Genomic DNA, 27,857 nt, shown 5'->3' on the forward strand with positions numbered 1-27,857 from the left:
TCTAAATTTCAAGACCTAGTAGAAAGAGAGTGGGGCTGCAAGGAAGCCTAGGGTGAAAGCTACCAGCTTCATTTTATTAATTTCTGGTATTCTTGCCTGGCCACTCTAACTTGTCTCATGTATTTCAGTCAAATGGCTGTTATGGAACAAACTGGATTCTTCAGTTCTAAATTTCACAGAATTCTTTAAGGCTAATGGATTTCAGGTCATGCCTCGTTGAACCTAAGAGTTCTGGGGAGGTACCTGAGAACCACTGCCGGGGCTTACCAGTGCAGAAAGAGCAGGACTTTGGAGCCCCTGCCCTGATTCCAACAGCGACATAGCCTTTTCTCTGTTTTAACATTGGGCTTTCTCTCATGATTGTCTATAAAGGAAGGGTCTCTTATTTTAAAATATTTGATAAGTACTGCTAGAGGTTATTAATCTCAGGGCTACAACCAGCATTTCAGATCTTACTGTCTTGTATTTGTGGATTATATTAAAACACTCCAAATCTCATTGTTTCAAATGAGCAAATCACACAAGTTCAGTTTTATCCTAAAAGTGTCTTTGAGCCATTCACCTCTGAGCCAAGCATCATCTCTCTCTGGGCTTTTGCCAACACAGCTCCCTTTGCCTAAGGACGTATTGAGAAGAAAGAATTTCAAGTTTTCACAACTAAAGGAGAGATGTTCCATTAAGAGAAGATACAAGTAAGCCACATTTTATCGTGTGTTATAATTTACAGAATGCTTATGCAAAAGGCCCATAAGGTATGTTGTGGGGGTGGGGCTATGATATTGTGGTACACTGATAGCACATGTCACTACAAAAAAACAAAAACAAAAACAAAAAAACACCTCCCCCAGAATACTTCTATAATAATTCTTCAGTTAAAGATGAATTAAAAATTAGTTACCTCCAAGACCGTCAACATAATAGAAACAGTTATTATGCAAAGCTTTATTTGAATCATGTTAATGTCTTCCTATAGTTAGATTGAATTCAGCTTCAGTATGGTTTAGATTGAAGAAAAGTCATTTTGGTCCACAAGACTAAAGAGAGAGTTAAAATTTAGGTTGGCGAGGTCTGGTAGTGAATACCTAGAAAGCAGAGAACATAAAGAGATTGAAAAGGGTCCTCAAATGAATTCCAATCTTACTTATTTTAGTTTGTCTTTTAAAAAAAGTTCTAGCCCTGTCTAAATAAACATAACTTTATTCTTCCTGGTAACATTATCTCTGAAAAATAATATATTGATACTGGTTGGGAATATATGCCCAATATCTTCTTCAATAAAGTGATATTATTGTAATTTTCTACTTTTCTCAGCAGCTTCATCTTTTATTCATAAATATTTATTTTTGATTTGTAAAAGCGGTTTTCTATATGTACTTCCTCTTCCCTTCCTTATCATTTTCTAATTATAACAGTAGTAGTAGTTCTGATTTAGGTAAACTTATAGAATAATACATTAAATTAATATATTAATTCATTTTTGACTTTTAAAAAGCATTTTCTTATCTGTTATAATAACTATCTGAGATAAAGGGACAATGAATTTGACTTCCTTTTTGCAGATAAGAAAAAATAACCAAGATAAAAACTTTTGCACATTACACAGTAAGGAAATAGCAAGTCAGAACCTGATGGTGAAAGCTAAAGTTCCCCACTAAGGTCAAACTACACCATGCATGGGTTTTTACCAGGGTGCTGTAATATATTCTCAGCACTCCTAAGTTACATGGTATCTTAGAAGATCAGGAGATGTACTATTTCTCAATACATCCAGTGCTGTCTCACAAATTGAATTAGAAAGCAAAATTAACTGATATTAAGTTGTTTCACTGGTAGTGTTTTCCAAGATAAGCTAAAATGATTTCTGGTTTAGAGTCATGAAAATCCTTCATTTAGAATTTTTTTATGTAGATCTAGTACATTAATATTTATGACCTATTTTTTTTCCAGTTCCCGAGAAAACTTGTTTTTATTCTTATTCTATTCTAAACTCAGAATGTGATTCAACATTTGCTTTATTTTTTTCTAATTTGTGTCTGTTTTTACTTCAGTGATTCTTTCTAAGCAAAATGAATAAATGTTTTGGTATAATGAATGTTGCTAAGAATAAATGCATTTTATTCGTCTTGCCCTGGTTAAAGAATATTTCTAGATGTTGACGAGTGAATTAATGATATTTCAGACTCCTCATCATCTAATAAAGCCATCCTTCTCAATGGTCAATTGAGGTTAGGCTTTTCTAAAGGAAGAAAATAGTACATTATTACATTCACTTTCTTAATCTAATGGCTCTAACTTTGCTTTGGAGAACTTCATGACTTTCCCACCAAATTCTAGTTTACTATGGAAGCAAGTAATGTTCTATTCATTAATATGGGAAGGAAAGCATATGGGAGGTTATTTAACTCCTAGTGTCTCCATCTTCCATTCACCATGCATGTTGCAATGATAAGTGAAAACATTTTTAAACATTTTGAAAGCTTGAAAACCTATTTAGTGAATACAAGTTAGCACATTATTGCTGTAATTCACATTTACTAAAGAACTTGTGGACTATTGGCAGTTTCTTTGGATTGTTGTTTAGTCTGTTTTTGATTACCTACTGGTCAAATCACATTTTTTTCTTAGTGTCACGTGATATCAAACTATTGTTGAACTTTGCTTTTAAGATTGTAAGATTTATTTGAGATCCTTTAATGAAGTTCTTGCTTGTATATAACTTTGTACCAGAACCCCAGGTGAGGAACTTTGAAAGCATAATTAATGTTTTCTCATATTCATTTTCTTTCTTTTTTTGTGGGGATGGAGTCTCGCTCTGTCGCCCAGGCTGGAGTGCATTGGCGCAATCTCGGCTCACTGCAAGTTCTGCCTCCTAGGTTGACGTCATTCTCCTGCCTCAGCCTCCTGAGTAGATGGGACTACAGGTGTCTCCCACCATGCCTGGCTAATTTTTTTGTATTTTTAGTAGAGACTGGTTTTCACCATGTCAGCCAGGATGGTCTCGATCTCCTGACCTTGTGATCCGCCCACCTCAGCCTCCCAAAGTGCTGGGATTACAGGTGTGAGCCACCGTGCCCAGCCTCATCTTTGTTTTCTTTATTGGATATTAATTCATTCTGTTCACTCAGTTCAAATTTATTGAATCCCCTCTTGTGGGCTCAGGGGAACAGGGAAATGAACAGATGAAAATCATGGATCATGGTACTCACATTTTAATGATATGAAACAAGCATTAACAAAAACAACAAAAGCCAGATAAATAGTGTGTCAGATAGTGATACCTTCTATAGAGAAAAAAATCAGTGAATGGGACATGGGAGTGCACCGATGAGAAAAGGAGGTGTAATTTTTACATGAGGTTGTCGGGTAAGGCCTTCACTGGCAGCATGACATTTGAGAAGAGAATTGAAGAGGTGATTCAATATGAGTTCATTTTTCTTGATTCTTAGGAGAACCATCTCTTCCTTTCTACCTCCATCAGCTCAGTCTAATCCAGGTAGCACTCATCACCTCTTTCTTGCATTACATCATTCCTGCCAGCTGCTTTAGCTGGTTTCTCTTTGTTAGGTTTCACCCTCTCTGGCTTGCACAACACCACGGAATGCCCTTGCTCAGAAATGTGCAAATGTTCCCTTATTAGCTGTCATATCGATTACAGACTCCTCCACGTTATTTTTGTGCTATTTAAGAGCCCTATTTATTTAATAATTTTACTTTTAATCCTCACTCTGACAAATATCTGTTCATGCTATCTTGAGTAAGCCATACTTGGTTCCAATTCTATTTTCTTACTTGTACCCGCCTTCCCACCTGAAATGCCTTCCATTTTCTAAATATTTTACCCAAGTTATATGGTTTGTTTAATTGATACTGACAAATATGCTTATAATACAAAGTAAAACTGACTTAGACCTAATAACCTCAACTAGAGGCTGATCCCAAGTACATACTAAGGGTTTTAGAACTACTGTCCTTAAAGGGTGCACTCCCAGATACTTACCCTTCCACTGGAGAGTTGAAGTATAATGTGATATAGGATATGGTGAGGTTTGGAGATTTAAAGGATTGGGATCTATTATGCACTTAAAAATCCCACATTGTCCAACATATTGTGGACACTAGGCCTTTAGGCTGATCCCTGTCACAAAGGGGAAACTGACATTCAGCAAGGTTTAATTTCTTGTGAGTAGCCATGGGGAGATATTATTTGTTTTATTTGTATTGCTCAGCCTTCTCTTGATAATATTCATGTTACTCTAGATTGATTAATTCTCTGATTATTTTATGGTTAGGTGCTTAATTTACACACAAAAAAAATCCCTTTTGGTATCTTCCATGTCTTGTCTCTTCAGTTATTACATATTTTAAAATACCTCTGTGTGCCTAATATCAGTACATCTTCTGTATCTCCCATGATATCTAATAAACTGCTCTAATTCACATTCAAAAATTCTTGCTAATTTGTTTGATGTGGAAGGTTTCAACAACCTGACGTTTATGCTTCTTAAACTGCAGTTCATGTATTTGACATAATTCTGCCAGATATCAAAAGTTCTATAACATCACCAACATGGGGTTACAGCAAGAAAAAATAATGTCATAAGAACCTATAAATTGTTTGTGTAGTCTTTTGTCACATTTCCCTGCTTGTCTTTCTATAGACTTTCTTTAATACAACCTGCAAAATATTAGAAAAAACCAAATTAACTATCTCTTCAAGGAGGGCTTTGACATAATCTACCCCCTTTTTTTAATTTTTTAAAAAATTTTCTCTCTGGTAATCTTCTTATTTCACAGGGTTACCCTTATACATTAATATAAACTTGGGGGAAGCAGGGCCCACATCTACTAATCCTTGTCTGGAGAGAAGAAAATAAAAAGGCCTCTAATGTGGCAGAGGGTGTCCCTAAAATTGATTAAGCACAGTGTAGTGGGAAGACCCTCCTTTTAAGACATATCTCACCTTATTCTATTTGTCATTGTCAAAGCATTTAATGTTCCAAGCCTTCTGCAACCAGTTTTATCTGATACATTTTCAATTGTACTGCATTAGAAATTGGAGAGATGTGCACTTCAGAAATTACGGTGGAATCCGGCTAATTCAAATTATCGATGTGGCGATTTGGTGCAGATGCTTAAATTTTGTGAGCTTAGAAGTAAGTGAAAATCAGGATTAAAAGTCAACCTATTGCTTCAGAATATGGTTCATTTATTTTAGTGACTGCAGTTTAATTTTAATTATTTATGTCTCTGCTGAATAGTTCTTTGGCAAATGCTCCATGGAAAATACATCATCTTCTTTTTCAAGCTGTGTCTGCATTCAGAAGTCTTAACTCTCTGTTTGACAGGTATTTCTTTGAGTCATCTATATTAGGAAATAATTTTTAATCTGTCTGCAAGAATCCTGAATTTGCTTTACAGAATAGGTACTACATTCAAAATCTAGTATGACTTCTGAGGCATTTAATATTCTGAACAGAAAGCTTTCATAGAAATCTTTTTTTCTGGTTAAAAAAACCCAACTAAATAATTTACTCTTTTAATTATATTTCACTGTTAATGATGTCCATCAACACTTATTTAAATGTATTTTCAAAGCATTCATTTCTGAAGAATAAATTATAAATGTGCTTTTTTATATTAAGCAATTAATTTCATAGGAAAATCAAATTTTTGAAATGTGGGAATTTAGATTATAGAACAATTGAATGATAACCTCATAGAATATTATATCAAAGTTGAATCTTAGGAAGAGCACAATATCCCCGTTCATTTTCTACCTCCCTATGGATATACGCATCTCTTTTATTTGCCATTTCATAAAAATGTGTTATAAGTATTGGTAACCAATAGTAGGATAACTTTGAAAATAAAACTCTTTGAAAAGTGTGTCCTTTTTAAGATTAGACATGTTAGACATGCCACTTCCTCTCTTATACGTCATTGGAAAAGGGCTACAGATAGAAGCCAGAATGGCCCATATTTAAAAAATAAAACTGCAATTAAAATCTTTGATAGTTACATTGAAAGCAGTAAGAAAGTGTTGGAAATCTCTGCAAGGGACAGTCCTAAGAAGGAATGAACTGTATAAAGAAAAGAAAATTTTTGAGGAAAAAGTTTGAAGATGAAAGTATTCTTCATATAGAAACAAAGAAACAGTGACATAAAGTTATTCAGACATTGACTGAATAGAGCCACAACTAATGGCAACTCAATAGGAGAACTTTATCTTCAAGCTTAACAAAATTTCTAGACCTAATGCAATTCAAGAAATATCTGGAAATTATTGTGTGACCTAGCATATCTAAACTAAACTTGTCCTGTAATTTTGTAGTTCAAACTATAGTGGAAGATATACTGTAGTGATTAGTCAATCCATTCTGATCAATTATTACTGTTACATTTTGTTTTTGCTACCATCAATTTTATGGAGGAATACAGTAAATAGAACCCATTTAAAGTGCACACTTTGATGAATTTTGACAATTGTTTACACTTGTGAAACAATGCTACAACCAAGACACAGAACATTTCTGAAGATGATGAAGATTCTTTGTACTCCTTTGTAAAGTCCATTCTCACACCTTCCCTTGGATCTGGGCAACCACTGACCTTCCTTTTGTCACCATAGATTAGTCTTCATTTTGTTTAAATGGAATCACCGAGTATGTGCTCTTGTGTGTGGCTTCTTCATTTCTGCACAATGAGTTTAAGAGTCATCCAAATGTGTTTGTGCAGATGCAGTACTTTATTCCTTTTTATTGATAGGAAATAGTAAATTATGTTTTTATGTGTATGTTTTATTTCTTCACTTAAATCATGTTCTTATTAATATCAAGGAATCCATTTTAAATTCTGTGTATCCCTTCAGCACCTAAAATAATCCCTTGCGCATAGTAGAGGTTTGTTGGTTAATTGATTCATCATTCTGAGCATAGATGTTGGAGATAAGTTTTAGAATGGTCCTGGTATCAGCGATACTCATTTTTTGAGAAAAACTTTGTGTTGGAAGTAGCAAGTTCAGAGAAAACAATTTATTGAGCAGTTTCTCTATGCCAGTCACAGTACGACATTTGGCATTATCTCATTTATCCTCATAACCAGTCCTACGTGGTACTTATACTGAAATTATACTTATTTGTTAGGTGAAGCACAGAGATTAAGCAACTTGACACTGAAGCTGATAAACAGTAGAGCTGCTTAACACCAAAGCAGTTGCTGTTAGCCATGATACCTCATTTCACCGGTTACTTAGAATGAAAATCCATATAGTAGCTAAAATGCACAGTGTTAATGGTTTCTAGGAGACTTTTCAGACCTTTTATTGTCTCCTTCCCTCACACTGACCTCTTGCAGTTTTGCTCAGGATACTTGCTGCCATCTCAGGGCACTGGCTGTAGTGCCTCTTTCAGATACTTAAATCCCTTACATCTTTCAAATCATTGCTCAAATTGGACCTCACTGAGTCTATTCTGAATATATATATATATTTTTTGAGACAGAATCTTGCTTTGTCGCCCAGGCTGGGGTGCAGTGGCACAATCCTGGCTCACTGCAACCTTCACCTCCCAGGCTCAAGCGATTCTCCTGCCCCCAGCCTCCTGAGTAGCTGGGACTATGGGCATGCCCCACCACACCCAGCTAATTTTGTATTTTTAACAGAGACAGTGTTTCGTCACGTTGGCCAGGCTGGTCTTGAACTCCTGATTTTAAGTGACCCACCTGCCTCAGCCTCCCAAAGTGCTGGGATTACAGGTGTGAGCCACTGCGCCTGGCCAATTCTGAACCTTTCTTTTAGATACTTCAACTTTCTGCCACTTGTCTCCCACCCTCCCAATCCCTTTTACTTATTTTTTAGAAAACCATAGCACACACCATTTTCTAATATATACATGAATTACTTAAAGTTTAATGATTGTTTCCTTGTTTGTCTCTGCAGAGTATAAGCCCCACCAGGGCAGGAATCTTTGTCAGTACTTTTAACTGATTTATCCCAAATGCCTGGGACAGTGTCTTACACATAGTAGGTTCCCAATAAATGTGTGTATTAGGCTATGAGCTGGGATATTTTTGGCTTTCTTCTCATAATATCTGAGTTTTTTTTTTTCTTAGAAGATTTAGCATTGAGTGATACTTGGGTGATTTAGAGACCAGATAAAATAATAGAAACATTGATATCCAATTCTCTAACAGGACTCAGTAAGTAGTAAGAAATAATTTTCTACATTAATCCCCTCTACTGTCTTGTGCCTGTGTTATATTGATTTTAATGGTTCACATTATCAGGGCTTTTTTAGATTGCTTCTTAGAGATGGAAGAGGCTTGAGAGAATTTTGAGATGATTTGGTCCAAAATTTGAAATTTGGGAGCTTTGGAGGGTTGTGGAGCGAATATATTTCACATGGGTTTTAATAATCATTTGGAATTTCAATGCCCTTACATAAAATTTCTTGCTTAGGCCAGGCACGGTGTCTCATGCCTGTAATCCCAGCACTTTGGGAGGCTGATGAGAGTGGATTACTTGAGATCAGGAGTTTGGGACCAGCCTGGCCAACATGGTGAAACCCCATCTCTACTAAAAATACAAAATTAGCCAGGCGTGGTGGCACACTCCTGTAATCCCAGCTACTTGGGAGGCTGAGGCAGGACCATTACTTGGACCTGGGAGGCAAAGATTGCAGTGAGCCAAGATTGTGCCATTTCACTCCAGCCTGGACAACAAAAGCAAAGTTCCATCTCAAAAAAAACAAAAAACAAAAAAAAAACTAAATTACTCAAAGCAGTATTTTGTCTTAATTTATACTGACCCACTCATTTCAGTGCCTGACCCCTGAATATAGTTAACTAGACCATCTCTAATACAGCCTCTTTATGTTACGGAAGAGAAAACAGGCTCAAGTGGTGAAGCAACTTATCCATAATGAAATGACTAGCAAAAAAAAAATGCCTTTTTTGCTGTAAGAGGAAAAATATCCAATATGTACAGGCGTTTACTTGTCAATTAGAGCAAAGATTAATTCAAAGATGTTATGTCTGCTTTTTAAATCACCTTTTTATTGAATTCCTTACTTAACACTCATAAAATGGCTCATTGTTTGTGGTCATTTAGGCCCCAATAGGGTGTGTTCTCTTTCAGGATCATAAATTACTCTTACAGTGTTTGAGATGTACTGAAGATTCTAAGGCTTCTGTTAAACTTGGTGGAGGGAATAGCAAACGAATAATTTGTCATTTATTCTTGTGGCAATTCATTTGTAGTGGGAACCCAACTCAAACTCAAAATACTTTATTTATTGGCTTTTCATGGTTGTTTCTTGAAAAGCAGTAGTAATGGCATTTGATGTAAGTATGAGATATGGAATAACATGAAGGAGTAATATTATTTTATATTTCTAGGAATAACATAATCTTGGGAGAAGGCCAGGAAATTTTTGTTGCCTAGTCAAACAAATGTTAGATTACATCATGGTATAATTTATCTTTTTAAACAAAACTCCCATTGCCAAATTTTCCTTTAATTAATTTAAAAATGTAGAAACAACATTCCTCAAATGATATCCTCTCCCACTGGATTCAGTAATATAACATATACTTTGTGATGATTTTATTTTTTAGTTCTGAGATAATTTACGTATATGTTATATAACCACATGTCTCACCATTGTATTAACACTAATTTTTATATTAATCTCATGGACTGAGGTGGTAAATATTTTTCATGTTCAGTAGACCTTAGACACTATAAAGAAAAGTTATACAATAAAGTGCTGCCCGTATAATTTCAACTGTTTCTTTGTGTATAGAATATATTAATTAAGTATTCTGCATTTATGGAAAAACATGGGGAAAATAGGAAGTTTCAAATGAATAATCAGGACAAATCTTGAATTGTTCTCGCAGTTGACCTTAATCATTTTTGCTGAAAGTGAAGAACAATTAATTGACAGTTTCCTCAATTGTATTAATTTTATTCTGAGAATGAGTCAAGTTTTTAATAAATTGTTGGAAAAATCCTGAAGGATAACTATAGTACCATAAATAGAAAGTCTTATTGATAAACTAAAATACTTTATCAAAAATCACCTTATACTTGTGAATGTATATGCTGACCTTACATTACTGTAATTATAATACATCCCTACATAATCAGAGAACTTCTCAATTAAATAAAAATAAATATCACATAGTAAAGATTTGTCCTGCACCAACACTTGAGTTATATGGCATGGGAACATCTCAAATATCAGGATAGCTTCTAAGAAGAATCTTTTGGTCCTTTAATAAACAATTTAGATATGACAACCAAACCAAATCCTATATTAAACACTATAGGAAAATGCTTTATTGAGGCTGCCTTGTATATTGACGTTCTCGTTAAAAATTATTCACAAATGTCAAATGTTTCATTATATGAAAGCCCCCTTTAACATTTAAGTAGGATATATTTAACTACAAAATACTTGTCTGTCCTTTTGTGGCATTAGTCGTATACTATTAGTAAGTGAAAAGAGTTTTAATAATGTATTACCTACCCTAAAATAATAGATATTTGCATGTACATCTATAAACACATGTGACAGCTGGGTGCTCCAGGGCAGAAATGCTCAGATGCACTTAGGGTACAAAAAGTTGTTGGGAGGTAGCAATTATGAGTGATAAAAGAGGAAAGAATCCAGATAGAAAGGGATGACAGGCCTCAAGCCACAGTATAGATCTGATAGGCTCTCAGCCACCTTTCTGGAAAGCTCTGGAGTGAAGACTGCCCATCAGAGGAGTTCCTGTTTGGGTGAAAATGGCCAGGTCCCAATCTTCCTGCCCTCCCTTGACCACGCCATTCTTAGTCATTGGCTAGGGGCAAACCCAGAGAGCATAGCCTCAGCAGATCCTGTAAGTATTTGTTAGGAGTTGTCAACTAACTGCACTCCTTAAAAATGAATAGTAAGTTGTTGAAATAAACATTGAGTGACATATGGCAACTGGCACATGTTAATGGCTGCTCCAATATATAATATGTGTTTACATGCATATGTTATGAATAAATATATGTATGTACACAATATGCCATGTATGTTTAAAGTAAAGAATGTTTACATGATTGGCCAAGGTATCTCAGATTCAATAGAACTTTAAATATTTGCAGGTTTTTATCAATGGTTTAAGAATTCCATGTCAAGGTAGTTCCAAAGGATTGGACAATTGCAACTATCAAGCTAGAGCTGTGTGTGAATTTCAGACTATTTGGTGGCTCTTTCTCTAACTCTGAGTATTATTGCTTCTGTAAGATGACCAATTAAGTACTACACCAGTGTATATTATTTTTTGAATGGAAAAACATATTATACTGGGAGGGCTTAATGAATTGTGCTACATAATATAAAGAACCTAATAATAACCCAGCCTTAGGAGACATTGATCTCTCAATTCCCAATAGCTGAGTAATAACAGTATGATAAAAGCAGCACCACAACTTCCGTCTACAATTATTCTCAGTATTTTGTTTCCATTCTCAAAACTTCATTTAATGAAGCAGACTTAATAAATGTCATGTTCTCTGTCAGAACATTTTCACCTATTGTTTTTTCCTGCATATTCTTCCCTCAGGTATTGGCAATACAAGTTTCCCTGCTTTATTGTAATCCTTGTTCAAATGTCACCTTCTCAAATAAGTCTGTCTCCATCTGATCTGAAATAAAGGCTTCAGAACTATCCTCTTCCCTTTCTTTCCCTAAAATAATAGTTGTTCATATGTGGCAATATATTATACAGCTATATGTTTGTGTATCCTGATAATATTGGATACCTTAAGTACAGAGATTTTTGTCTATTCTCTATGTGGCTGTACCCCCAGAACCTACAACAGTGCGTGGCATAGGTAGTAGGCACTCAGAAAATATCAATTCAGTGAATTAATGAATGGATGGGTGATGAATGAAGAAATAAATGAATATGTTGAGAAGTCTTTGCCCGCTACTCATGCTTCAAAAATATAATTGTATCTGTGTAAAAACAAGAGTTTACCCCGATCCAGGCTTATGGTACATTCCCATTCCAAGAGAAACTGTATCATCATCTGAGGAAAAGTAAGTTTTTTCTGGTAATATACTTTGTATATCAAGAGATGTTAACAAGAAAGGATGTTTCTCTAGCCTTGGCATGTGATTTTATTAAAGCAGTAATCTGTTTTAATCAGTCATTTCTTCAAGTAATGATTAATTTTTATAGAAGTCTACTTCTTGAGCAACTGAGAATCTTTAAAACAGTATAATCCTCAGCAAGGTCAATGAAACTTTCACATGGTCTTATATCAGATTGTATAATAAAATACTTGCGTATATTTAAGTATAAACAGAACAATTCCATTTATGTCTACTATAAAGTGAAAAAGGAAAGAAGGTTATGGCCTTTGCAACTGACCTGGACTCCTATGCTTTATGGTCAGTCTGGTAATTATGAAGCATTCCATCAGTAAGTCTAAAATGAGTATTGATTTCAACTTGTCACTTTTCTATTTCTTCTGCATCTGCAGCAGCAATTTTGGAGATATTCTTTTCTCCATGTCATCATATCATGGTTTACTTGGCCTACTTCTTCTTTTACTATTGAAAGACAGAAGTATAGATCTTTCAATAAATCACTAGTATTTTCTCTAAACGATCAATAGTTACTGACAGACTGTTTGCCTGGCTGAAATTTTGACTTCGAGGAGGCTGTAGAATGTCCTTTGGCCAGAAGTAAAAATCTAAGCCCCTAAGGAGTAAAATATTGACCATGTATAAACATGTGCTTTGTTTTCACTAAACAGGGATTAAAATATGTTGAGTTTTATATTATTTGGTTAAGGCATTAAATATCTACTTATTTTATTCTTTATGTTGAAGTAAAATTTAAGAATAATGATATTACTGAAAAGCTAATTATTAGAAGTTTGTGTTTTGTGCATAATACAATAAAACAAATATCATTGTTTCACTAAAGTAGTTATCTCAGTTCAGAATGAAGTAATTATGAGCTGGTAAGGTGATAATTAAATGAATTTTTCAGTGTAGGATTCTCTTCATGTTTTTTGTTTTAATTGTTCAATATAAATGGAAATAAAATTTTTCCCGAAGATGCTATTTTAAGAAGAATAAAAAGTTCTCCTGCAATAATCACATTCATACTTATGTAGACTGACATATCAGATATATTTCTTCTGAACTTTGAAATATGGGTGAGTGTTAAATACCATTAAAGAGTAGCTAAGGACAATTATGGTCTGACAAAACTAACGATTCACATTAAAAAAAAACTAAGTAAAACTTTGAAATAAATTTTCACTCTTTAAATGTCCTCCATTAAAAGAAATAAGTCAGTTTCAATCTTTTAATTACATTTTACTCTTCCATTATGTGATACAGATAACATGTATATGGTACATTTATTGAGTGGTTGATTTTTAAAGGGCAGTGTTAATGTCTTCTCTAAGTTTTGTGAAGCAGAGTGATCCAAAATATATTTTAAGGTTAGAGTTTCACTCAGTTCACCACCTTTTACAATGAATTCTAATGAATGACACTGCTGGATGACACATCTGTTTTGCTAAACATAACAGATAGCAAAAGGAATTTTGGAAGTAGGTGATGCATGATATTAAATATAAAGAAGCATTATACAAGTTGAGAACTCTGCCCAGTGCACATTTGTGTGTTTGAGTTAAAACTAAGCCTCTATATTAACGGAAAACCTGAAGCTCATGTTACAGAATGAGCACATAGAAAGTAGGAAGTTATTAACATGCAGCATTATTAAAAATATTTTAAATACTTATAAATTAGATTTATTTTAAAGATATGTTTAGGAAAAATAGGCATTTTTATTAGTTACTGAAAAGCAACTGAAAGGAAATACTTAAATGTTTAAGAAGGAATAACCTGGTATGATAGTCTAAATGCTATATTTTAATAAAAGTGGTTATATATTTTATGCAGTTATGTTTATGAATGCTTTATAAAATTTGTTTTATAACATTTTATTAGTATTTACATTTTCCAAAGTTTACTAAAAGCATGATATTCCAACATAAATTAATCATGTAACCAAAGTCTTATTCTATATTTAAATGAAAAGCTATTACCAATAAGAAGGATTTTAGCTCTACTACATAAATAACCTTGGACTTAATTACAAGTTATATTTGAATGTAAAAATGTATGTTTTTTCTGAAAATAATGTACAAGTTATACCACAACCTCTTCTTATTTTGAATTTGAGGTTAAACAGATAGAATCGGAAAGAAAGCTGCCATCAGACATGGTTTTTCCTTTGTTTAGATGAGAAACAAATTACTTTTACTTGCATGAACTTACGAAGTGTTTATTGAGCATTTGCTCTGTGTACAAATCATTGACAAGTAGAGTGGAAGGCATCAAAGAAACCAAAACGTGGTTACTATCTTTAAGCAACCCAACATATTAATATGCAAGAGTACACAAATAACTCAGGAGCAAAGTATTTTGAAGAGCTCAGAGAACACTTCCAGTCTGATGGAAAGTCAGAAAGAAAGAGGGCACATTTGATATAAGCCAATTTCAGGTGTTGGTGGGATTTTAAATACATGAAGAGCAGTTAAGAAGACTCATAGTTTATGAAGCTAAAATTCTTTGCCAATCTCCATGTTTCAAGACCGAACCTTTTTTGCTGAAAGACTGAGAAATGATCAAGTTGTGATTAAACGTAATGAAAATATGCTGTCTGTGTTAAGGTTAGATTTTACTTTTTAGGCTATGATAGTTTGATGTGTAAAGTAGAATACAAATTAAACGTATTATAATCTGATATTTGCAAACAACAAGGATATTTTTCATGCTGTGACAATCATAAGAAAATAATAAAATAGGAAAGCAAAATCTTTCAACAGGTAGTTGTCAAATCCATCAGGTTAAAGGAAGCCATTTCTTAATCAGAGATAGAATGTAGGTAGTGATTTGTGCTAATTATCATATGAAAATCAAACAAGAGTTAAGCCATAGAATTCAAATTGAGTACCTGCATTATTGTTCTGATTTTGTATGATTTATTGAGAGTACATTGTCAGGGCAATTAGAAATTATCATTGTCAAAACATATTTTGGCATAAAATGCAAGCAACATTATACTTTTTTCTGAAGCTAATGGTGGATTACAATTATTGCACTTCATGATTTTCTGCAGAGAGGAATGAAGAGAGTAAGGCGCAGAGAGAGAGAGAGAGAGGAAAAGATAACAGAGGGAGCAAGAAAGGAAAGAAGGAAGAAAAAATATCTAGACTGTTTTAACTCTCCAGGTTACTTGGCTAATTTTATGGTCCTCCCTCCTACTTTCACTTCTTTCAGTTCGACCTTAGCCCTGAGCTGTTCTTTCTCTTTAGTACTGGCTGTGGCATAAGACCCTTGCAAACATGGAATCAATTGGAAGAAATTCTGATTTTCAGCTGCCTCCAATTAAATCTCATGGACTTTCTTTCCCTCCAGTCTATATAATTGTTTGATCTTGACCAATCCCTTCTTTCTCTTTTATAATTTCCAAAGGTTTTTGTGTTGTGTTTTTGGTTTGTTTGTTGTTTTAATGTTTGGGGTTAGTATTGATATCATTTTTCTTGAAGCTCTGTGCTTCATTCTCCCAGTTTTTAAGAATTTTCTATCATTTCTTCCAGTCACCTGTGACACTGTACTGATCTTGAAAGATTAAGAAGACAGATATCATTGTTTCTCGGTGTAGAAATGGTGACCAATAGAAACAGACCGTGTAAATAAAAATACCACTGATTATACATTATCCAGCCTTTTCTACTTTTTTTTTTTTTATTTAAAAGGTACCTTCTTGTTTTATTTTCCAGAAAGGAAAGATAAAAAAATAACTATTTTACAATTTGGTATGAGTCTTGGTGCCAACAACTTTGGAATTCAGTAAAACAATTTGAGGTTAAACTAAAAAGCATGATTACTAACGAGCACCTTGACTCTGTTGCTGAACACCCCCATATTGGTGACTAAGTTTCATCTTTTCCCTGACCATGAACATGAATTTAATGAATGAAACACAATAGAAAAATTAAATAAATGATAGTTATTAGCTATTATGAAAAATGTATTCCAAATTGCAAGCTCAAAGATGTGATATCACTTAACACAATTCAGCCTCATCATTTTAACTCACAGACATTAAAAGAGTAAACAAAAGACTAGATAAACTCATAGATACTAAAGACTAAAGACTTTAATGAGCCATTAAAATGGTTGGAGCCATTTTCTCAAAGCTTCTTGCCTTTCCAACTTCTTTCCCACTCTGAGAAATGTACCAGCAGTTTTTCATCTTTTTAGAGCAGGAAAATATTTCTGAAGATCTTTGCTATTCTAAGTATTTACAAATATGGCCAGCTTTCTCAATAAAACAGTATTAAATAGCCTAGTATGTATCTGAAACTGATATTCCTTTTGCAAATATTTAACTGCTTAGTTTTTACGTAGAGTTTGGCAATCCAAGAAAGAAAAGTAGACCCAACTCCTCTAATGGATCCAGTAGAAGAGAGATGCAAAATTTTCTTTTCCAACATCAGAACTTTATTTAGAAATGGAGAACAGTCTAACATAATTGTAGTTGGTCAAATCCATTTTGGATACTGAAAACATAAAGTGAATAAAATAAAGCTGGTAACTTTCATTCTGAGATAATTTTATTGCTTTTTCAAGAAAAATATATTCTTAAAAGTGATGAATAACACTAACAACTATACATTCAATACCCCTATTTTCTATTGTGGTTCTCATCCAAATATATTCTAAAAATTATTTGAAATTTAACTGACTAGTTCTTTTTCTCAAAGAAGAATAAGGCCAGTGATGTGCTTATAAGAGAAACACGTTTATGAATTAATGATTGAGATAATAACCCTAATTTATTTCTTTGAATATTCTAGACTTTGGGCTCTCCAAAGTATAATATAGCTATTATTAGACACAAAAAGAACAAAATTAAAAACTGTATCCTTAAAGGACAGTTAAAATTTGCCAGGCAGTATATGAGCAAATAATCTCATGACTGTTCAGTCAGCTTACTGTTTCTCAGATGGACATATTGTCTGTTTCACACAAACACTCCCACCCAGTCACACAAATGACTATTGATAGAATGCAGACTTTAATAATAGAATTTGTTTCTAAGCAGCCAATAACTTCCCTTTGGCCTTCAAAGTCATGCTTATAATTATTTTTTGTTTGTAATCTTCTACATCTGAAATCTTATGAGACTGTCTAATTTATTCCTTGCATAGTAATTTTGTGTGTCCTAATGCAAATTTCCTCTTTTAAAATTAGAAATATTTATTTGAATAGAAACTACAGTATTATATAAAACAAACAAGACAAAATTGGATCACGTATTTTTCCACTGCTTTGTTCAAACCATCATTTTATTGCATTCCAGAATGAATAATCTAGATAAAAATTTGACAATATATGTTGAAAAATATTAAGTAAATTTCTATCTTTATTTTTCTACCACCTCTTTTCCTTTCATTCTCCTCATTTCTATGGGCTTTCACTGTTATTTTTAGTACATGTTATCTAGCCAGTTATAAAAGTGTTTGGGTAAACACCTTTGTGTTTGGTTTCACATTAATTAAGTCACATTAATTATGTTTGTTATACTCCCCAGTAGACTACTTAAAAAGAAGCACAAAAATGGATTCACTAGTCTATACAATGATCAAATAAAAATCTCTGTATTAGTTAAACCAAAAAACCAAAAGCTCATTCAAACCAAATTACAGAGTTCTTTATGCTTAGTCTGTGGGGTGAATTCCCTTAGATATTTTATTTTGTGTTTTATTCTCCCCCACAGAGAGTTATTTGAGGAGAGACAATTATCTAAAATGTACTTCTAACTCAAATCTCTTTGGACTAAACTAAATGTTATAGATGTGTGTGTATGTGTGTGTGTGTGTGTGTGTGTTTATAAAAATATTTACAATTTAGACATTCTGAGCAAAAAGACACCTATCGACTTATCCAAGAGTTCTTAATGTAGATTATTTTCTGATATCATCATCAGGCATATTTAAATGGAATAAATTATCTTTCACGTTGTGTCTACCATGGGAGTTTTTAATGATGCTCTCTGCTGGCTTCAGTAAATATGTATGACTTCATATCTCCTGGGACAACTTCATTTTTACATTTTCATTCAGTTGTGTCAGAGTTTTGTGTGCTTTGAGACCAAGAAAATTTCATTTTGGAAGTTGTCATTGTGGGAATATCATAGCACTTTGACGAGTTTTTCTTATTCAGGTATAAAATAGTAGTTGGAAATAAACATACAAATAAGTATGGTATTTTTATTTATGTTTAAAATAGCAACATTGGTATCACTTGTGGGTTTTTTTGGTAGTTTATGGTTAGCAAGTTTAACTGTTTAAACGTGTTTTATTTTAAATTTAAACGTATTTCAATTTTAAACATGTTTCTAAGATATAACTTTCTTGACTGATAAGTAATGAACCATTGGATATGGTTCATAATATCTATGTATTAGGATGTCACAGCAGACCAGAAAAGATAGTACATACTGTCACATTCAGGATCATAGATATTCTAAAACTGTTGCATAAAGATGAGCCCTTTTGTGTTACCTAGCAAGGTTGCTATAGTTACAGAATGTGGCTTTATGGGAATTTCACTTTTCTTAGTAATATTAGATAGTGAACCGAAAGTCTCATTTTATATTATTCTTAAGTCTCTTCTTTGAAAATAACTTCATTTGTAAGATATTCTGTATTATTTTCGCAATCTTTCTTTTTCTTCCACAAGTAAATTATTTGCAAAGAACAAAAATTTGAGCATATGTTTTGCTTTGAGACACTGAACATAGGACAGAATTTTCGCTCCCTCCCCCTTCAATTGCTATTTTTGCGTTTATAGAAAAAAAAGTTTGTATTATATTTTTTTTAAAAAATAGTATGTTCTCATCTGGTAAACTCCATTAAACAATACCATTAAAACCCATGGGTTTCTATGTTACTGCAACTTAGTTTAAAGCAGAGTTGTATGTACCTGTGAGCAGTGAGTTTCAAACTATCATAGAATTTCAAGTTTCCATAGAGTTACAAGTGTAGATATTACTACACTTTCATGGAAAGATAATGTGCGCTCAGAAAACGTGGTTTATATTTACCTCCTACGAAGCTACAGTGCTGGATACTGGGGCCGCAAAACATGAATACATGATCTCTAATAAGATATTTAGTCTAATTTCCACTCTTCATATAGCTCTTCAAAACTAAATAATTTATATTTTAGTAGAAGTTGATGTTGGAGTTGCTTTGCTCACAAACAAACATTTTGAATCACAGAAATAAATTATTTGAAAGCTCATTTCTCAAGTTCATTTTAAGTCTTCATTTAGGTACTGTTAATATGTGTGGGCATAAGAAAATTTGAATTGCTAAAAAACTAAATTGACAAGATAAATAGAATACAATTAATACAGCTTTGATTGATACATTGTTGAGAAAATAACATTTACCAAACAATATGTCCATTTATATCTAATGATAAGATAGGAGTCTGAGTGATTTTTCTTAGTGTTTTTCCTGTAAATTTTTAAAAGAACTTTTTGACTTCTAATTTCTTGTCTGCTGCAGAAACTAGTTCAAAAGGTAAGCTGCTTTCCTCATAAGTTTTGAAGTAACATTTTTTTGTGCTTTATATTTACCTTAACTTTTTTATCGAAGCCTACTAAGAATACAGAGAAATGAATTTTCGCAAACTCAATGCACACGTGTTTAGCAAGAAGCAGAATATTTCTAACTCTCAGTAGCATGCCATCCTGGTGCTCTCTTCCTTGCTGTTACACACTGCACCCGTGCAAGTAATCAGCATTCTGGCTTTAACTAAGTAGATCAGTTTGCCTGATTCTGTATTTTGTAAAAATGGAATCATCACAGTATGTAGGCTTCTGTTTTGGGAGACTTGAATATTGTGTTTCTAAATTGTCATTGTCATTGGCATTGTGGTATAGTATTCTATTGTTTACCTAAATGACAATTTATTTATTCTGCTACTAACAGTGAGTAATCATACTTGCAAATACAAAATATGTTTATATGTTTTTACACATAATATACTTTATGTAAATCCTATAGTGTCCCAAGAAACAAGTTTTGGAGGCAAAATGTATCCTTGACTTAACAATTTCTACACTTGATTCTGTGTAGTATTAGTGTTGCTGAGAAATTCAAATTTTACATTATTTTAATGTCATCCAATAACATTCACAGATATTTTCCAGTGTTTGAATATTTGCTGTAGGGTACAATTGTGTGCACATACTTAAAATGCAAAAAACAAAGATGTAAATGTTGTGAACTACTTTGAAATGAAATCTGAAAATGATTAAAAACTTCAGTTAACAAAAGCAATGTCAGTTTCAATAGCAAAACCAAACTCTGGATAAACCTAGAAACTATTCTGTTCAGAAAATTAGCTTATATGGATCGGTATATACACCTTAATGCCTAACATGAAGACCATTTCAGATTTACTCTTAATTATTCAACTAATGTCAATGCAAAATGAAAAGAAAATTGCAAACGGAATATTTGTCACAAAACAAAGGTCAAGGCTTTCAGAGAGAGCAGTTAGTTTATGTGCTTCAAAATTTCATTTTAAGAATAATAGCATTTAAATATTAAATAGCTGTGGTATTATATTACAACTTAAAAAATAATTTTATGGACATTTATTTTGTGTTAACATTCGCTACTATGACAGTTGTCTATTACCAAATATGTATTTCAGGTAAGCATATTTTGAAGTTATAAAAATATATATTTTATCTTTTCACAATATGTTTTAATCATAAAAACTGTATATCTTTTTTATAGAAAAACCTCTGACACTTTTGTATGTATAAGTCTGTTACAGAAAAATGATACACAATTTACGATTATGGTCACTTATTGTTATCTTAAAACAAAATATTATTAAAGGTAAATAATAATTTATGGTTGAAGGAATTTCTAAGAAATGCTATGAATTTAAATTTCTTGTTTCCAGGTCTCCAAAATTATTGTTTCTCAGGAATTGAGAACACTACTCATGGTGACAGTAAAAATACTGTGGCACCTGTGGGTTCATCTTTAACTTGGGGCTCAATTTTTATGTGAGATCCAGTGCTTATATAAAACTTTTTATGGTTTGCTGGTTCTGTCTGTGTAACATGGGCAAAAAACTGCATTGAACCCTGATAAATATGGTTTAAACTCTAGCTCAGCCATATGCCAGCTGTGTCACCTGGGCTGTTACACAAATTCTTTGAAACTTATTTTCTTTAAATAAAATACTGAAAGAAATTTTTTAAACAAGAGATAATGTGTGGAAAATACCTGACAAATAGTAGGAATTTCATAAATGAAGTTATTATATACTTTTTGAATTTAACCAGAGGAAAAGTTGGAGAAACAAATGTAATGATGGTTTTAAATGTGCTTTTGTCCATGTCTGATGTTAGTGATAAAATACCACCATATTTTACTTAAAGTAAATGTGTAACTGAAAATCTGCTTAAATGTTAGGAGGTTGATTTTGAAATGTTAGGCCATGTAACCTAATTCAGTCTTTAGAAATTCATAAATTCTACTTTAACTTTTTAAGTCATTTTTCATGAAAATAGTGTTTTGTTTTGACGATATATCCTTTTAGTGGATTTTTTATTGAAAAGTAGTACATTATTCAGGAATTTACTACAGCATTTGAGTAATAATTTTATATTAAAAGGCATTACTCTGTAATGTAAATTTCATGTATTCTTAGTTATATACAATTTCAGATATATTATTATTTGGTTAACATTTAAATCTATTGATAAGCACATAGATTTAAACTCCTCACTCAAATCATGGTCCAGCCCCTGATTCCACTCTTCCAGCCGTGTTTGATCTTGTCCAGACCTCACTTTCCATAATTCAGAAGTCCTGGTGGGTAGGAAAGAAAACCCCACATGTCCTTTCTTATAGAATTAGTCATTAGTAATTTTTGCAAGAGTCATTTTTATCAACAGCATGACAACAAAGTCTCTTAATGTTTAGTTGGTTATACTGCACAGTAAAAGTAGAAATTGTTAACCAAAGTCATATGTTAAATCACAGAAAATTTATAGCTAAATAGCATTTACCTTGCCAGAAACATGATTCAATGCTATTTTTCATTTCTTTAGGAAAGCTGGAACAAGGGAGAAATGTGTATATATTGCAACAAAATACATTAGCATCAAATACTCTGCTTTCTAAGGACAGAAGGGGAATAGATTGCTAAAGAAAACAGGAAGATGAAGGTTACAGGAATTATTTAAGATGAGATCACATATCAGTCTGATATTTTAATGTATTATGCTTTTAAGCAGAGTGGAGGACTCTTACATTGCACATCTTTTAGGAAAATATCTTCTGTTTGCTTTGTCTCAGAGAAATTTGGGTAAGTTCATCTGAATAAAGTTTTAAAGTTGATTTAATAAATTCATATGATTGATAATATGATGCTACTTAATAATCTATAATTAGCTGCCATATCTGGTCTACGTCTCTTGACTTCTCCGTGTCCTGACACCGTTTAGACACCTTGACTCTACTCATGTCTTCTCTAGTCATAATTGTTCCCCAGGGCTTATTACAAGCATTGCTTAAAGCTTGTTACCTGAGGCAGGGAACCTTTGGATGGGCCCATTTGGTGCAGCCCCATACTGATGTTTGTTGTGAGTTATCCTCTTGCTTTAGTGATTTGCGGCATTATTTTCAGTGTATTTCTATAGACCTAGGTTCCATAATTGGTGTTCACAGTCAAACTCCATTTATTTATGTCTAGGAAGGAAATTCTGTTATTCTGAAAGCAAGACAAAATACAAAATGCCTGATTCTTTTGTTAACCTCATGCAAATTATTGGCCATTTGGAGTAAAAATTCATTAGAATATGAAGAACCTCAGAAACCATAATGACAATTAAATGATGTCATGTCTTTTAAAAATGACTCATTTACTCCTAAAACAAAGATGAGTGAGTATCACAGGCATTGTTCTATCTGTGGGAGACACAGTGGTTAATAGAGCTTATATTCTAATGCTTATAAATTGTGAAGATTGACATGTTATATGTGATCACATATGACTATTCTACAAAATACCTTTATTTTCTGAGGTTTAATTAACTTGACAAACAAGACATGTAATATTGTCTTGGCCTTTCAGAATACATATACTCCTTATTTCAGTTGGTTAGAAAAGAAATCAAAAGAGATAACCTGATACTGGGTGAGTGGAGCTACATTTCTTGGGTGCCAACATATAAAGTTTTAAATACTTTTACAAAGCATTCCAATTCTGATCTTTTTTCTCTTGTGGTTAACTTCAAAGGGAAAAAACCCAGCTTCTTTGCTTATTGGATATGATGTATCTCCAAAGCAAATGTTTCTGCAGTTCCCATATCTGACTGCAGAAATGCAGCAGAGAACCATTTGTCTGTGTCATTGTCCTGCACATCCCTGGAATTCATTTCTATTGCTAGTATAGAGTACTGGGAAAAGAGGCATCTTTAATTCAATGTTGAAAAATGTATACTTATTTCTTCCATAGCTCAATTTGTGTGGAGTACTGGATGGCAGGACTTGGAGCCTGCCGCAAATACATCTCAACCATGGGCATGCCTCAGCACCTCCTTTTAATGCTACTTTCTGTAGCGTTATGACCATAACACAACATGATAAGATTCTTTTCCTATAGCAGGTACTTGGATCCACAGTTACCTATAGGCATATTCAGGCACTTCAGAATAGCAAGAAAAACAAAGGTGGAAAGAGAGAATTCTAATTATTTATTCATCTGTTCACAGACTAGACCACAGGTGAATCTGAGAAAGAGGAACTTGGCAAATAGGTACCACCTACTGCCCCCACCACCCCAACTCCTATCCTCCCCTATTCTTTTCCTTTAGATCTTAATGTGCTACCTATTACATCATCATATCTGCTCACAGATTATTAAATGAAGGGATTTGACTTCTTAACACATACATTTAAAGCATTATGGAACATTTATTAAAACATTTATTTGGCAGAAAATTTTATTTATTCAGAACTCCTGAAATTATACTCTCTTGACTAATGTCTAGCAATATACACTAATTTAAGAGAGAAAAAATAATTAGAAATAACTGCAAATAAGCAATCTATATAAGTATATATAGATTGCTTGATTTTTAGGAAAGTGGCTCATGTAGGGCCTGGCAAGTCAGAAATGTGTTGGGCAAATGGCAGGCTGGAGATTCAGGTAAGGGTTAGTTGCAGTCTTTACTCAGAAAGCTGGAAGCTTGGGCAGAATTTCTATATTGCAGTCTAGAAGCAGAATCCCTCCTTTTTGAGAAACCTGTCTTCCATCTCAAGGTTTTCAACTGATTGGATAAGGTACGCCCACACTATGTAGGGTCATCTGCTCTACTTAAAGTCAACTGATTTAAATGCCAGTTACATCTACAGGGTACCTTTACAACATCTAGACCAGTGTTTGACCAAACAACTGGTCATCATAGCCAAGTTGGCACGTAAAACAAAAATTACCCATCATGGTGCTCTAAAAAACAAAAACAAATCTTTACTACTCCCACCTTTTGTTAAAATGTTGTATTAATAGTACTGTTAAAGTGCTTATTTGTACTTGAGAATCTTTGGGGAAGCAAAAACCTACCTGGTAGAGAATCCTTGGGGAAGGAAACACTCTACTAGGCAGAGGTGATTCGGAAGAGTTTTATTTTTAAATTATAAGCTTTTTCCCCAAATACATCTGATGAAAGGTTCTGTGGAGCAGTCTCATCAGCCATGCTATTTATTGTATTCTGTGATTGGCATAAGGGAAACATACAAAGGAATGAGCAGTTTCTTCTTCATCATCCTTAGTTGAATCCTTACAGCTCAGTCACTTTTAAAGAGGTGGTAGTCTTTCTGATGTCCAGGGTTCTGGAATTACAGAGTTTATAAAAATCCAGCACAGGATGCCCACATGGGTTTCTGGTTTCTTTTGAGGAAAAAACAAAAAATAGAAAATGGAGGCTACTTCAGATGTTGTAGAGCTGTAGGGTGTAGCTGGAAGAGGAGGGCCTTCTGGTGTCAGGCTCAGCAATTGATCAAAGGAACTGCCTGACAAAATACCAAAGCCAGTAAACCTTCCAAAACTTCTAAAGCTACTTCACAGGGCCTTCTACTCACAGGGAAAATTTAAAATGGCACTCAGCCTCAGGAGGGTTTCTGCAGGGTCCTGGAACTGATGAAAACTTTGAAGCAAGTAAAAGTGGGCTCTGGTAATGTGGAACTTAGTATACATTAGTTTTTCCTATTTTAAATGCCTATTTTCAGTAACTTTATAATTCTCCTTGTTTTCAGGCACTTATTGAACTGTTTTGCCCAGATTTCTTTAAAAGCAGTATGTGTTCCTTTTCACAGCCACTTGCCTCCCACCTGAAAAAGCAGAATCCAGAGGAGCAAGCAGGCAAACCGGAAAACAGACCTTGCAGTCCCTTTGGAATCTAACATTAGAGGTAGATGAGTGGCAGCTGGTTGAATGTGAAATCTTGGAAGTAAAATATGTTGATCACAATCAGTTAACATTTATGGAATGCCTATATGGCTCCATCTCAGAAGAGTTGATGCCAAGGAAAATAATTCTCTAGTGTTTTCGTTTTTTTGTACTCTTCCCACAGAGCATGGCTTTGCTAAGCTCCTCTGGCTCCTTGCTAACCCTGCAACAAGTTACACTCGTGGTTTTATGAGTAGAATATTATTGTGAAGCAGTCCACCAGTATGTATTAACTAACTCTTCACATGTATATTACCATTCAAATACTATTAATGTAGTATAGTCAAGAGATTATATTGCTTGTTTTCAGGAAACCTTCAGATTTAGCAGGAGGCAAAATATGAATTTAGAAAACAACAAAAGACCAATAAAATATATAATTTAGTGTTCAATTGTCAATGACTAAAAGCATAAAGAACTCAAAGAAGGAATCACTTTAGTGCAATGATCCAGAAAAGATGTGATTGGACTTGATCTAGGTGTGGAAAAAGTTCAGTGTTTGAGCAGGTGGAGAAAAAGGCTCAGCTGCTAAAGTAGAATTTTCTAGTCCCTGCAACTACTCTCCTTACCATCTTTTCTACCTTAGAATTAACTAGTCTGTGAAGCACTGAGACCAGAATGGAAAAGTAGTTTGTGATGTTCACTATCTTTAACTTTTTAAGAATAATCAATAGAAAAAATAAACTGCAAACTGTGTGTGTAGATATGTATGTGTGTATGTGTGTATATATGTGTGTGTGTGTTTATGTGTGTGTGTGTGTGTGTGTTGTGGGTGTGTGTGTATTGAGTGGGAGGTTACATCAAGCACATCATTAACATTGAACTAGGACACCATCCTTTAGATGAGTTACTAAAGTTTTAACAGGAAGAAAGAGACAGTAAAACATTAAAATGAAATTTAAATAGTTCAATAAAAATTTAGTGTAACATTTACCAATGTGGATATGTGGAGGAAGAAAATAAGAAGTAACTTAACTCTTGTCAAAAATATGATAAGATTTTAACAGAAACAAACAGATTTCCTTTGGCCAATAAAAGAATCACATTATTTTTTGTTTTAAATTGGTCTCACATATGTACCCCCTAACTCATTCATAATATCAATATTTTGGGGTAGATGGAAATAATTATCTTCTTACAAGAACATAAAGAAGCAATGTGTCTTTTCTACCATGTTACTGCCTAATGGTAGGCAAATATAGAGATTGCTGGCAATTTTGGAATGTATATTAGTTACTGTGATAAACTGGCGTATTTTATCTCATTAGAATTATAGATTCTTACCATAATGAGATGTGAAAAGAAGACTTTGAAAGAAATGGAGAACTCATGAGCAAATACTGATATTGTATTATGCATTATAATATACATGTAATCCAAAGAGAACCAAAAAGGTGAATATCCTTATTTTACATCAGGCCCTGGGCTTGACTCACCTTTGTTTTCCTAGTGTGTAGTACATTGGGAAATATATAGTAAATATTAAAAAAGAATTTGTTGGACTTACATTTTAGTTGTAAAGAATTGTGTTTTTAAATATTTCACATAGTCCCCAGCATCAGATCATAGTATTTTTTGTGACTTTCTGAGTGGAATTTTTCATTATGATAATGATGTCACAGAGTTTTGGAAATGTTCTAAGAAACCAAACAAAAAAGAATCCCTTGCCATATTTTCAGTTAGGTAGAAAAAAAAAATCTTAGTTTCTTCTCTAGGATGGGTTTTATATTCATCAAGAAGAAGATGTACTTCTGTGTTTCAACAGTTTGAATTTTGAGATCTTTACTTGGGATCATGACTGCGTGTCTAATAGTTACAATCCAGGAGGGGCTGGAAAAAGAGTAGTTAGCCTTGCTGCATATGTTCTACTCCTGCACCCAGCATGCCAGAATCCCTGTCAGGAGTGAGGCTTATGTCAGTCAGTCTAATAAACAACATGGAATTACAGGGTTTCTTCCACTTTCAAGGCTGTCTGCTTAGAGCTTGAGTCCTCTGGTTGTAGTATCTATTGCTACATTCTGTAGGGTGAGGGAATGTACTGGCTTTTTAAATTTGGGCTGACAGTGCAATGTGCTGTAAGCCTGAGATGAGATCAGAATTGATTGAGGTAGAAAATTAACTGGGGTGTTATTTGCTTCTGCCACCCATTAGCTTAGTTTGACCATCTGCCAACACAAAATCATAATTCCTGGGGCTTTTATGCCTGGATATCAAGCTGTTGGTTCTGTTGGT

The 27,857-nt window shown here is 33.6% G+C and overlaps 1 protein-coding gene and 1 long non-coding RNA gene across 40 annotated transcripts in view; one reads left to right on the top strand and one right to left on the bottom strand.

Moving 5' to 3' along the window:
* Nucleotides 1-27,857, top strand: part of NRXN1 (neurexin 1) — a 1,121,298-nt gene that overhangs the window by 130,926 nt on the left and 962,515 nt on the right. The gene's annotated exons all lie outside the window — the stretch shown is intronic.
* LOC129057702 (uncharacterized) lies at nt 917-27,239 on the bottom strand. Of its 3 annotated transcripts, XR_008522421.2 has the most exons (6): nt 27,133-27,239; nt 24,741-25,067; nt 21,900-21,982; nt 12,412-12,593; nt 4,961-5,146; nt 923-1,082 (listed from the first exon to the last, which is right to left on the bottom strand). It is a non-coding gene; the product is annotated as an uncharacterized LOC129057702 (long non-coding RNA). The 3 variants fall into 3 exon arrangements; XR_008522418.2 differs by lacking the exon at nt 24,741-25,067 and having other exon boundaries at nt 917-1,082; XR_008522419.1 differs by lacking the exons at nt 12,412-12,593; nt 24,741-25,067 and having other exon boundaries at nt 917-1,082.

The sequence above is a fragment of the Pongo abelii genome, chromosome 12 (genome assembly GCF_028885655.2).
Source record: "Pongo abelii isolate AG06213 chromosome 12, NHGRI_mPonAbe1-v2.0_pri, whole genome shotgun sequence".
NCBI classification, from domain to species: Eukaryota; Metazoa; Chordata; class Mammalia; order Primates; family Hominidae; genus Pongo; species Pongo abelii.